Raw genomic sequence first — 13,838 nt, 5'->3', positions numbered from 1 at the left:
CTCACCAATTTTTTTTTAGAAACACAATATTCTACAGATGTGTGGCTGTATTTCCATACAATGTGTGGGGCTTTGGTTGCATTGGGGACCTTCTGGTGGGCAAATTAATTAACCTAATTTTTACTCCCATGACTTTAATGAGAGTGGGAATCGACTGTCCTGATTCACAATGATTTTCGTGAAATCAGCCTGATAACACAAAGCGATTATTCAACTAACTGCTTATCAATATTCACAAAGTGTTTTTCACCTGTTACTGATAATATTTACTGTACTGTAAAACATACTATTTTATTTCTCAAGGATTTCCAGTAAAAAGGGTGAACATTTTTCTTAAACACTCAGGGTGATATTTCTTACAGTAAATAATGCATTAAAGAAAAAAAATCATCACAGCAATTTAATTCATAATGCACAAGAAAAATTTTATTCTTAATGGTTGTCCTTGCTTCTGGTAAGATGTAAGTATGTATTGCATAGGAATGCACATTAAAATTATTACTTTTGCAAAAATGTAAGAGGCGTATTGTAAAGATATTTACTCTGAAAAAATTAAGGGAATGTTTAAGTCACACTGAACAATGGAAAAAAAAAACATCAATTGAAGGCTGGATTCCAAATGATCCAGAAAATCAATTAGCGTGAATTTTATCATGGCAACTCATAATATCACTCAGTTAAATGTATGGTTTCCACATGCCGGTATACACTCACAGCAATTTCTGAACATTAGATGGCAGATGATGTCCTGTGGGATCGCTCCTCAGACCTGGATCAGGGCAACATTGAGCTCCTGAAACATTGACGCCACTATTTGGGGTTGCTGTAATGCAGAGTGTGCCAGAGGTTCTCAGATTCAGGTCAGAAGAATGTGAAGGCCAGTCAAATGCATCAATACCTTTGTAATTAGAGATGAGCGAACACCAAAATGTTCGGGTGTTCGTTATTCGGAACGAACTTCCCGCGATGTTCGAGGGTTCGTTTCGAACAACGAACCCCATTGAAGTCAATGGGCGACCAGAGCATTTTTGTATTTCGCCGATGCTCGCTAAGGTTTTCATGTGTGAAAATCTGGGCAATTCAAGAAAGTGATGGGAATGACACAGAAACGGATAGGGCAGGCGAGGGGCTACATGTTGGGCTGCATCTCAAGTTCACAGGTCCCACTATTAAGCCACAATACCGGCAAGAGTGGGCCCCCCCCCCTCCCAACAACTTTTACTTCTGAAAAGCCCTCATTAGCATGGCATACCTTTGCTAAGCACCACACTAGCTACAACAAAGCACAATCACTGCCTGGATGACACTCCACTGCCACTTCTCCTGGGTTACATGCTGCCCAACCGCCCCCCTCCCCCCCACAGCGCACACCAAAGTGTCCCTGCGCAGCCTTCAGCTGCCCTCATGCCACGCCACACTCATGTCTATTTAGAAGTGCGTCTGCCATGAGGAGGAACCGCAGGCACACACTGCAGAGGGTTGGCATGGCTAGGCAGCGGCCCTCTTTAAAAGGGGCGGGGCGATAGCCCACAATGCTGTACAGAAGCAATGAGAAATAGAATCCTGTGCCACCACCATCAGGAGCTGCACACGTAGGCATAGCAATGGGGAACCTATGTGCCACACACTTTTCATTCTGTCAAGGTGTCTGCATGCCCCAGTTAGACCGGGCTTTTTAATTCATAGACACAGGCAGGTACAACTCCCTATTGTGAAGTCCCTTTCGACCCACAGCATGGGTGGGTGCCAGGAAGCCACCGGCGGTACATAGAAATATCCCATTGCATTGCCCAACACAGCTGAGGTAGTAATGTCGTGCGTAATACAGGTGGGCTTCGGCCCACACTGCATGCCCCAGTCTGACCGGGGTTCTTTACAAGTGGACACATGTAGGTTACACTCCGTGTGCACCTACAGCATGGGTGGCTCCCTGGAACCCACCGGCGGTACATAAAAATATCCCATTGCATTGCCCAACACAGCTGAGGTAGTAATGTCGTGCTTAATGCAGGTGGGCTTCGGCCCACACTGCATGCCCCAGTCAGACTGGGGTTCTTTAGAAGTGGACACATGTAGGTTAAACTCCCTGTGGACCCACTGCCTGGGTGGGTGCCAGGAAGCCACCGGCGGTACATAGAAATATCCCATTGCATTGCCCAACACAGCTGAGGTAGTAATGTCGTGCGTAATACAGGTGGGCTTCGGCCCACACTGCATGCCCCAGTCAGACTGGGGTTCTTTAGAAGTGTACAGATGTATTAAAAACTCCGTGTGCACCTACAGCATGGGTGGCTCCCGGGAACCCACCGGCGGTACATAAAAATATCCCATTGCATTGCCCAACACAGCTGAGGTAGTAATGTCGTGCTTAATGCAGGTGGGCTTCGGCCCACACTGCATGCCCCAGTCAGACTGGGGTTCTTTAGAAGTGGACACATGTAGGTTAAACTCCCTGTGGACCCACTGCCTGGGTGGGTGCCAGGAAGCCACCGGCGGTACATAGAAATATCCCATTGCATTGCCCAACACAGCTGAGGTAGTAATGTCGTGCGTAATACAGGTGGGCTTCGGCCCACACTGCATGCCCCAGTCAGACTGGGGTTCTTTAGAAGTGTACAGATGTATTAAAAACTCTGTGTGCACCTACAGCATGGGTGGCTCCCTGGAACCCACCGGCGGTACATAAAAATATCCCATTGCATTGCCCAACGCAGCTGAGGTAGTAATGTCGTGCTTAATGCAGGTGGGCTTCGGCCCACACTGCATGCCCCAGTCAGACTGGGGTTCTTTAGAAGTGGACACATGTAGGTTAAACTCCCTGTGGACCCACTGCCTGGGTGGGTGCCAGGAAGCCACCGGCGGTACATAGAAATATCCCATTGCATTGCCCAACACAGCTGAGGTAGTAATGTCGTGCGTAATACAGGTGGGCTTCGGCCCACACTGCATGCCCCAGTCAGACTGGGGTTCTTTAGAAGTGTACAGATGTATTAAAAACTCTGTGTGCACCTACAGCATGGGTGGCTCCCTGGAACCCACCGGCGGTACATAAAAATATCCCATTGCATTGCCCAACACAGCTGAGGTAACGTCAGCTGTAATGCAGGTGGGCTAAAAATTAATTTGATTACACTGTAGGCGAGGGCCCACAAAAATTGCTGTATCAACAGTACTAATGTACATCCCAAAAATTGGCCATGGCCAGCCAAGAGGGCAGGTGAAACCCATTAATCGCTTTGGTTAATGTGGCTTAAGTGGTAACTAGGCCTGGAGGCAGCCCAGTGTAACGAAAAATTGGTTCAAGTTAAAGTTCCAACGCTTTTAAGCGCATTGAAACTTATAAAAATTGTTCAGAAAAATTATTTGAGTGAGCCTTGTGGCCCCAAGAAAAATTGCCCGTTCAGCGTGATTACGTGAGGTTTCAGGAGGAGGAGCAGGAGGAGGAGGAGGAATATTAGACACAGATTGATGAAGCAGAAATGTCCCCGTTTTGGATGGTGAGAGAGAACGTAGCTTCCATCCGCGGGTGCAGCCTACGTATTGCTTACGTATCGCTGCTGTCCGCTGGTGGAGAACAGAAGTCTGGTGAAATCCAGCCTTTGTTCATCTTGATGAGTGTTAGCCTGTCGGCACTGTCAGTTGACAAGCGGCTACGCTTATCTGTGATGATTCCCCCAGCCGCACTAAACACCCTCTCCGACAAGACGCTAGCCGCAGGACAAGCAAGCACCTCCAGGGCATACAGCGCTAGTTCAGGCCACGTGTCCAGCTTCGACACCCAGTAGTTGTAGGGGGCGGAGGCGTCACCAAGGATGGTCGTGCGATCCGCTACGTACTCCCTCACCATCCTTTTACAGTGCTCCCGCCGACTCAGCCGTGACTGGGGAGCGGTGACACAGTCTTGGTGGGGAGCCATAAAGCTGGCCAGGCCCTTAAAGACTGTTGCACTGCCTGGGATGTACATGCTGCTCGATCTACGCACATCCCCTGCTACCTTGCCCTCGGTACTGCGCCTTCTGCCACTAGCGCTGTCGGCTGGGAATTTTACCATCAGCTTGTCCGCAAGGGTCCTGTGGTATAGCAACACTCTCGAACCCCTTTCCTCTTAGGGAATCAGAGTGGGCAGGTTATCCTTATACCGTGGATCGAGCAGTGTGTACACCCAGTAATCCGTCGTGGCCAGAATGCGTGCAACGCGAGGGTCACGAGAAAGGCATCCTAACATGAAGTCAGCCATGTGTGCCAGGGTACCTGTACGCAACACATGGCTGTCTTCACTAGGAAGATCACTTTCAGGATCCTCCTCCTCCTCCTCCTCCTCCTCAGGCCATACACGCTGAAAGGATGACAGGCAATCAGCCGGTGTACCGTCAGCAGCGGCCCAAGCTGTCTCTTCCCCCTCCTCCTCATCCTCCTCATGCTCCTCCTCCTCCTCCTGTACGCGCTGAGAAATAGACAGGAGGGTGCCCTGACTATCCAGCGGCATACTGTCTTCCCCCGCCCCCGTTTCCGAGCGCAAAGCAGCTGCCTTTATGGTTTGCAGGGAATTTCTCAAGATGCATAGCAGAGGAATGGTGACGCTAATGATTGTAGCATCGCCGCTCACCACCTGGGTAGACTCCTCAAAATTACCAAGGACATGGCAGATGTCTGCCAACCAGGCCCACTCTTCTGAAAGGAATTGAGGAGGCTGACTCCCACTGCGCCGCCCATGTTGGAGTTGGTATTCGACTATAGCTCTACGTTGTTCATAGAGCCTGGCCAACATGTGGAGCGTAGAGTTCCACCGTGTGGGCACGTCGCACAGCAGTCGGTGCACTGGCAGCTTAAAGTGATGTTGCAGGGTGCGCAGGGTGGCAGCGTCCGTGTGGGACTTGCGAAAATGTGCGCAGAGCCGGCGCGCCTTTACGAGCAGGTCTGACAAGCGTGGGTAGCTTTTCAGAAAGCGCTGAACCACCAAATTAAAGACGTGGGCCAGGCATGGCACGTGCGTGAGGCTGCCGAGCTGCAGAGCCGCCACCAGGTTACGGCCGTTGTCACACACGACCATGCCCGGTTGGAGGCTCAGCGGCGCAAGCCAGCGGTCGGTCTGCTGTGTCAGACCCTGCAGCAGTTCGTGGGCCGTGTGCCTCTTATCGCCTAAGCTGAGTAGTTTCAGCACGGCCTGCTGACGCTTGCCCACCGCTGTGCTGCCACACCGCGCGACACCGACTGCTGGCGACATGCTGCTGCTAACACATCTTGATTGCGAGACAGAGGAGGAGGAGGAGGAGGAGGGTGCTTTAGTGGAGGAAGCATACACCTCCGCAGATACCACCACCGAGCTGGGGCCCGCAATTCTGGGGGTGGGTAGGACATGAGCGGTCCCAGGCTCTGACTCTGTCCCAGCCTCCACTAAATTCACCCAATGTGCCGTCAGGGAGATGTAGTGGCCCTGCCCGCCTGTGCTTGTCCACGTGTCCGTAGTTAAGTGGACCGTGGCAGTAACCGCGTTGGTGAGGGCGCGTACAATGTTGGCGGGAGACGTGGTCGTGCAGGGCTGGGACGGCACATCGGGAAAAGTAGTGGCGACTGGGAACTGAGTAGCGCGGGGCCGCCGCCTCCATGATACTTTTGAAGGACTCCGTTTCCACAACCCTATACGGCAGCATCTCAAGGCTGATGAATTTTGCTATGCGGACGGTTAACGTTTGAGCGTGCGGGTGCGTGGCGGCGTACTTGCGCTTGCGCTCCAACAGTTGCGCAAGCGACGGCTGGACCGTGCGCTGAACTACACTGCTGGATGGGGCCGAGGACAGCGGAGGTGAGGGTGTGGGTGCAGGCCAGTAGACAGTAGTGCCTGTGTCCTGAGAGGGGGGTTGCATCTCAGTGGCAGGTTGGGGCACAGGGGGAGAGGCAGGGGTGCAAACCGGAGGCGCTGAACGGCCTTCGTCCCACCTTGCGGGGTGCTTGGCCATCATATGTCTGCGCATGGTGGTGGTGGTGAGGCTGTTGGTGTTGGCTCCCCGGCTGAGCTTTGCGTGACAAAGGTTGCACACCACTGTTCGTCGGTCGTCAGGCGTCTCTGTGAAAAACTGCCAGACCTTAGAGCACCTCGGCCTCTGCAGGGTGGCATGGCGCGAGGGGGCGCTTTGGGAAACACTTGGTGGATTATTCGGTCTGGCCCTGCCTCTACCCCTGGCCACCGCACTGCCTCTTGCAACCTGCCCTGCTGATGCCCTTGACTCCCCCTCTGAAGACCTGTCCTCCTGAGTAAGCATTGCACACCAGGTGGGGTCAGTCACCTCATCGTCCTGCTGCTCTTCCTCCGAATCCTCTGTGCGCTGCTCCCTCGGACTTACTGCCCTTACTACTACCTCACTGCAAGACAACTGTGTCTGATCGTCATCGTCCTCCTCACCCACAGAAAGTTGTTGAGACAGTTGGCGGAAGTCCCCAGCCTCTTCCCCCGGACCCCGGGAACTTTCGAATGGTTGGGCATCAGTGACGATAAACTCCTCTGGTGGGAGAGGAACCGCTGCTGCCCAATCTAAGCAGGGGCCCGAGAACAGTTCCTGGGAGTGTTCCCGCTCCTGAGCAGGTGTCATTGTAGTGGAGTGAGGAGGCTGGGAGGAAGGAGGAGCGGCAGACAGAGGATTCGGATTTGCAGCAGTGGACGGCGCAGAACTGCGGGTAGACGATAGGTTGCTCGAAGCACTTTCTGCCATCCAGGACAGGACCTGCTCACACTGCTCATTTTCTAATAACCGTCTCCCGCGTGGACCCATTAATTGGGCGATGAATGTGGGGACACCAGAAACGTGCCTCTCTCCTAATCGCGCAGCAGTCGGCTGCGACACACCTGGATCAGGAGCTCGGCCTGTGCCCACACCCTGACTTGGCCCTCCGCGTCCTCGGCCGCGTCCACGTCCTCTAGGCCTACCCCTACCCCTCAGCATGCTGTATTACCAGTGATTTGATTTCACAGGCAGCTAATAAATTGGCGCAAGACTGCAGGCCAAATATAATTTTTTCCCTTTTTTGAAAACGAAAGGCCCCACTGCCTCTAGTGAATGTATAATCTAAGTTTAATAACTGTGCTGTTTTCCTGCTAATGTGTCACAGAACGTGAGGGTAGCAGAGTTATTAACTGTGGCAGAGCAGGTATTTTTTTTCCCAATTAAGGAAAGCAAATGGCGAAGCCAGGAGTAAAACGTAGCTGGGTGCGTCTGATTTTTACAGGTTGCACACGCAGCCGACACGTGTCCACCGCCCTTAGGACGGACAGAGGCAGGACAAATAGAATTATTTTCCGTTTTTTTGCACCAAAAGGCAGCACTGCGTATATTCTATGAACATGAGAAGTTTAATAACTGTGCTGTTTTCCTGCTAATGTGTCACAGAACGTGAGGGTAGCAGAGTTATTAACTGTGGCAGAGCAGGTATTTTTTTTCCCAATTAAGGAAAGCAAATGGCGAAGCCAGGAGTAAAACGTAGCTGGGTGCGTCTGATTTTTACAGGTTGCACACGCAGTCGACACGTGTCCACCGCCCTTAGGACGGACAGAGGCAGGACAAATAGAATTATTTTCACTTGTTTTACAAGCAAAAGGCAGCACTGCGTATATTCAATGAATAATAACTGTGTTGTGGCCCTGCCTATACAATTCTTTCCCTGCAGTATCAATGGAGGGTGCAATGCTCTGCAGAGGCGATTTTGAGAAGTAAAAAAAAATGCAGCACAGCTAACAGCAGCCTGGACAGTACTGCACACGGTTAAATATGGCCCTAGAAAGGACCGTTGAGGTTCTTGAAGGCTACACTCACTCCTAACACTCTCCTTGCCTATGCAGCACTTCTGTCCCTAATGCCAGGTGCAACGCTCTGCAGAGCCGATTTTGAGAAAAAAAAAATTGCCACTGCTAACAGCAGCCAACACACAGCTATCAGTGGCCCTAATAAGGACCTTTGGGGGGTCTTGAAGCCTACACTAACTACCAATTCTTTCCCTACAGCAGCTCCGGTACAAACAGCACTGTCCCTCATCTAACTCACACGGCATCTGAGGCGAACCGCGGGAGGGGCCGACTTTTATGTTCGGGTGACACCTGATCTTCCCAGCCACTCACAGCAGGGGGTGGTATAGGGCTTGAATGTCACAGGGGGAAGTTGTAATGCCTTCCCTGTCTTTCAATTGGCCAGAAAAGCGCGCTAACGTCTCAGGGAAGGAAGTGAAAGTAACCAGAACACCGCATGGTGTTCGTTACGAATAACGAACATCCCGAACACCCTAATATTCGCACGAATATCAAGCTCGGAAGAACACGTTCGCTCATCTCTATTTGTAATCCAAAAACTGCCTACACTCTAGCCACATAAGGCCGGGCACAGTTCTGCTCCAGGAGGAACCTAGGGCCCACTGCACCAGCATAAGGTCCAACAATGTCTCTAAGGATTTAATTCTAGTACCTAACAGCAGTCAGGGTACTGATGGTTATAACATTGAGGTTTGTGTGACCCTCCAAGGATATGCCTCCCAAGACGATCACTGACCCACCACTAAACCAGTCATGCTGGATGATATAGCAGACAGCATAATGTTGACCACAGTGTCTCCAGATTCTTTCACATCTGTCACGTGCTTAGTGTGAGCCTGCCCTCATCCATGAGGAGAAAGGGGAGCTAATGGCAGATCTGCCAATTCTGATGTTCTCTGGAAAATGTCATTCGAGCTGCATGGTGTTAGGCAGGATGTCAGGCCTTCATGGAGTCTGTTTCTGACAATTTATTCAGAAACATTCTGACCAGTAGCCCACTGGAGGTCATTTTGTAGGGCTTTGGCAATGCTGCTTGTGTTCTTCCTTGCACAAATAAGCAGATACCAGTCCTAATTCTGGGTTGATGCCATTATAAGTCCTGTCCAGCTCTCCTTGTGTAACATCCCACGTCCTGATATCTACTCCATGCTCTTGAGACTGCGCTGGGAGACAGAACAAACCTTCTTGTGACAGCATGCATGGATGTGCCATCTTATAGGAGCAGGACTACCTGTGCAACATGACTGGGCTGCATGCACCACCACATGCTAGGAGTAGTGACATGAAAACTAGCAAAACACAAAACTAAAGAAGAATCAGCCAGGAAGGATAAGGAATCAGCACTTGTCTGTGGCCACGAACTGCAAAACCATTCCCTTTTTAGAGATTATTTTGCTCTTGTCTGTTCAGTGCACTTACTGTCCCTTTCATTTAAATCATAAACAGGTGAAATTGATTCACAATTGTTTATGCTTCCTAACTGGACAGACTGATATCCCTGATGTTTTTGGGGTGAAGTGATTGGGGGTTAAGGCACAATCCTAAAATGCAGTAACCACAGGTGGCTAATAGTCCGCACATAAGTGACCATATGATCTTGGTGATGTTGACTATGACCATAGGCTGCTGCAGGTGGGCTGCATTTTGACCACAGGCAGTTACCACATAGTAACATAGTATGTAAGGTTGAAAAGACACATGTCTATCCAGTTCAGCCTATTACCCCCCAATGTTGATCCAGAGTAAGGCAAAAAAACGCAGTGAGGTAGAAGGCAATTTTCCTCATTTGAGGGGAAAAAAATTCCTTCCCGACTCCAATCTGGAAATCAGAATAATCCTTGGATCACCGTCCCTTTTAAAGTTATTAACGATTATAACATATAATATTGTATCGCCCAAGAAAGACATCCAGGCGCTTTTATTAAATTTGCCATGACCACGTCTTCAGGCAGAGAGTTCCATAGTCTCACTGCTCTTACAGCAAAAAGAACCCCCTTCTATGTCGCTGTAGAAACCTTCTTTCCTCTAAACATAGAGGACGCCCCCTTGTTACCGTTACAGTCCTGGGTATAAATAGATGATGGGAGAAATCCTTTTATTGACCCCTGATATTTTTATACATAGTTATTTGGTCCCCCCTCAGCCATCTTTTTTCTAAACTAAGTAATCCCAATTTTGATAACCTCTCTGGGTACTGAAGTCTGCCCATTCCATTTATTACTTTAGTTGCCCACCTTTGCACTCGCTTAACACTTTCCAATCCAATTTGTCCCTAGTTTTCCTAGGGGCTTACTCTTTTTCTGCTGTTATACAATGGCGCTATATGGTGGCTAAAGCCAGTACTGCATGAGGTGACATGGATACGCTCTGATAGCAGAGAGGCTGGCAATATACAGTAAGAAAACCCTGATGGATGTCTTCCAACATCAGAGCTGTACAGCCTTAAATCATAATGTCTTCAGAGGTCAGACAGTGGACTGGAAAGGGTAAGCTCTGATATGTCCTTGAGTACGTGTCCAAAACTGTGCACAATATTCCATGTGTGCTCTGACCAGTGACTTGTAAAGAGGAAGAACTCCAGTTAAGCTTACAGTTAACTAAAATTCCCAAGTCCTTTTCCATATGTCAGTGTTTAGCCTTGTGTGGCACAGTGTGTTAGGGCAGCATAAATGCAGTCCTAAGCTCTCGCTCGCGACATGAAGTTTGCAAGTTCAATCCTCGCATGTTTCAGGTAGGAGGCTCAAGGTTGACTCATCTTTTCGAGGTTGGTAAAATGAGAATGCAGCTTGGTGGAGAGTAATAAATACCTGAGAGCGCTTTGGAATAAGTTGGCGCTATACAAATTTACAAGATTTATTTTCCCAGTGGTTTCCCATTTAGTGTGTAATAGTGACATGTATTTCCTCTCCCCATGTGCATAAACTTACATTTATCAGTGTTAAACCTCATTTGCCACTATTCTGCCCAAGACCCCAACTTAACCAGATCCTCTTGGAACTGTATTGCATCCTCTCTAGTGTTCATTTCTTTACATAGTTTTGTCATCTGCAAATATTGATATTTTACTGCGCAATCATAGTAACATAGTATGTAAGACCGAATAAAGACAATGTCCATCTAGTTCAGCCTGTTTAACCTCCTTGTTGATCCAAAGGAAGGCAAAAAACCCCAAGAGGCAGAAGCCAATTAGCCCTTTTGGGGGGAAAATTCTTCTCGACTCCCTAATGGCAGTCAGACTAATCCCGGGATCAACCTCTAATAGTTCCTACCTGCCTGTATACCAGGATCAACAAACTGCTGGTCACCTAAAATTTATATCCTGTAATACCCTTCCACTCTAGAAAGACATCAAGTCCCCTCTTAAACTCCTCTATGGATTTTGCCATCACCACATCCTCAGGCAGAGAGTTCCACAGTCTCACTGCTCTTACAGTAAAGAACCCTTTTCTGTGTTGGCGATGAAACCTGCTTTCTTCTATATGTAGCAGATGCCCTCTTGTTACCGTCGCAGTCCTGGGTATGAACAGATCATGGGAGAGATCCTTGTATTGTCCCCTCATGTATTTATACATAAATATTTGATCAACCCTTAGCCGTCTTTTTTCCAGGGTAAATAATCCCAATTTGGATAGCCTCTCTGGGTATTCCAACCCTTCATTCCATGTATTAGTTTAGTTGCCCTTTTTTGAACCCCTTCAAGCACTGCAACATCTTTCCTGAACACCGGTGTCCAGAACTGTACGCAGTTTTCCATGTGGGGCCAAACAAGTGCCTTATATAGTGGTAGAATAATGTTCTCATCCTTCGCCCCTATGCCTCTTTTAATGCACCCCGAGACTTTATTAGCTTTTGCAGCAGCTGACTGGCATTGGTTACTCCAGTTTAATTTACAATCCACTAGTACCCCCAGGTCTTTTTCCATATCACTTTTCCCTAGCAGTACCCCAATTAGTGTATATTGGTGACATCCGTTTCTCCTGCCCATGTGCATAACCTTACATTTATCAACATTGAACTTCATTTGTCATTTTTCTGCCCAAGTTCCCAGCTTAGCGACGTCCTCTTGTAGCCATACATTGTCCTTCGTTGCATTGATTATCTTGTGTCATCTGTAAATATTGATATTTTACTGTGCAGTCCCTCTATCAGGTCGTTGATAAATATATTGAACAGAATGGGGCCCAATACTGAACCCTGTGGATACTGAACTCTGTGGTTCAATCCTTCTACCAGGTCATTAATAATTATATTAAAAAGAATATGGCCCAAAACCGACCCCCGTGGCACCCCACTAGAAATGCTGACCCAATCAGAGTATGTACCATTTATAACCACGCTCTGATTTCTATCACTGAGCTAGTTACGTAGCCACTTAAACACATTCTCACCCAGAGCAAGCATTCCCATTTTATATACCAACCTTTTAGGCAGCACAATATCAAACACTTTGGAAAAGTCCAGACACACAAGATCCAATGATTCGCACATCTTCGGACCATACCCACATTTTTATTGGATCCATATAATCTATACCACAGGCAATATTATTTTGCATGACAAAGTGGCCTACCCCGCCCATACTATGAAAGCAATACCCATAGGTGAGTGTATCAGAGCCAGGCATAATTGTTAAAGTGATTCCTGTTTTCAGCAGGAAATACATTTACAAGGATATCCAAATGGGATGTCAGAGAAAGCAAATAAATAGCAGCTAGTAAAACAAGGACACCTGTAGTCACCAAGTCTTCTGTTCAGTAAAACGGTTTCTGGGACTTGGTTACAACATAAAGCGGTTCTGCCTTCTGCTGCACATCTCCCTATACTGATTCATGTTGGTTTTTCACTGACTTGTTAAGAAATAATTGTTTTTAGATAAAAGATTACACTAATTGTGTCAGAGGTTGCTAATGCGTGGTCCCCTGAGGAGTCCCATTAAACATAGGGGTGAAACATGAGGATGAAAAGTTCTAAGTGGAGTGAAATAGAAAGAAAATGCAATCCCGACATGTTTGGGTGGGTCTTGTTCTCACGGTGTACATACCGTGGCAAAAATGACATCACTTTATTCTGTGCGTCCGTACAATTAGGACAATACCAAATTTATATATATTTTTTACTCTTCTACTTTCAAAAAGCCCCAAATTTCTTTTGGAAAAAAAAAATCTAAAAATATTTTTTGCCGCCCTCTCTTGACTGCTATAAGTATTTATTGTTCATCAAAATAGTTGTGTAAGGGCATGTTTTTTCAGGATATCCTGTGGTTTCTTTTGCTACCGTTTTGAAAAACAATGCAACTTGTTTATCGCATTCTATTACTTTTTTCTTGGAGATAGAGTGGCCAAAAAAGCGCATTTCTGGCGTTTTGTATTTTCTTTCTGACAATGTTCACCATGTGGTACAAATAGGGCATTACTTTGATAGATGGGACCTTTATGGATACAGTAATACCAAATATACTTTTGTCTCTTATTGTTTTCATTTTTTAATTCTAAATATGGGAAAAGGGTTTTCTTTTAGTTTTTACTTAATTGTATTTTTTTCTATTAAAAAAGAAAACGTAAAAATGAGTAAAAAACGTGTTAGTCCTCACAGGGGACTTCAACTTGCGATAATATAGTATTACATTACACCGTGATTTAGCAGGCATTCTAGGCAATTGGTAGGCAATCAGCCATGGTAGCGCTGGGGACCTTTGGAATGCCACAGGCTGCCATGGCAACTGAATGGCACTTTGATCTGGGGATTTGAATGCCGAGGTTAGCATTAACACTGATTTCGGCTGTTGCTCGTGGATGTCAGCTTAAGGGTGCCTGTCCACGGGCGTGATTTCGCCGGCGGCTTCGCCGGCGGAATCACGCCCTCTGAAGCTTTCCATAGCACTGCTATTCAAAGTGCCGGCACACTGTCCACGAGTGGTGAATCATTGCGATTCTCCGTTCGCGGCGGGCAATTCGCGGCATGCTGTGAATTGCCATGATTCTCCGTAGTCAGCCTATCTATCAGAATGGATTAGGATACATAAATGTTTACTAATTGAACTGTG

This window comes from Eleutherodactylus coqui, chromosome 9, assembly GCF_035609145.1.
Source record: "Eleutherodactylus coqui strain aEleCoq1 chromosome 9, aEleCoq1.hap1, whole genome shotgun sequence".
Lineage (NCBI taxonomy): Eukaryota > Metazoa > Chordata > Amphibia > Anura > Eleutherodactylidae > Eleutherodactylus > Eleutherodactylus coqui.
The sequence above is the reverse complement of the archived record's forward strand: the minus strand, read 5'-3'. Positions refer to the sequence as shown.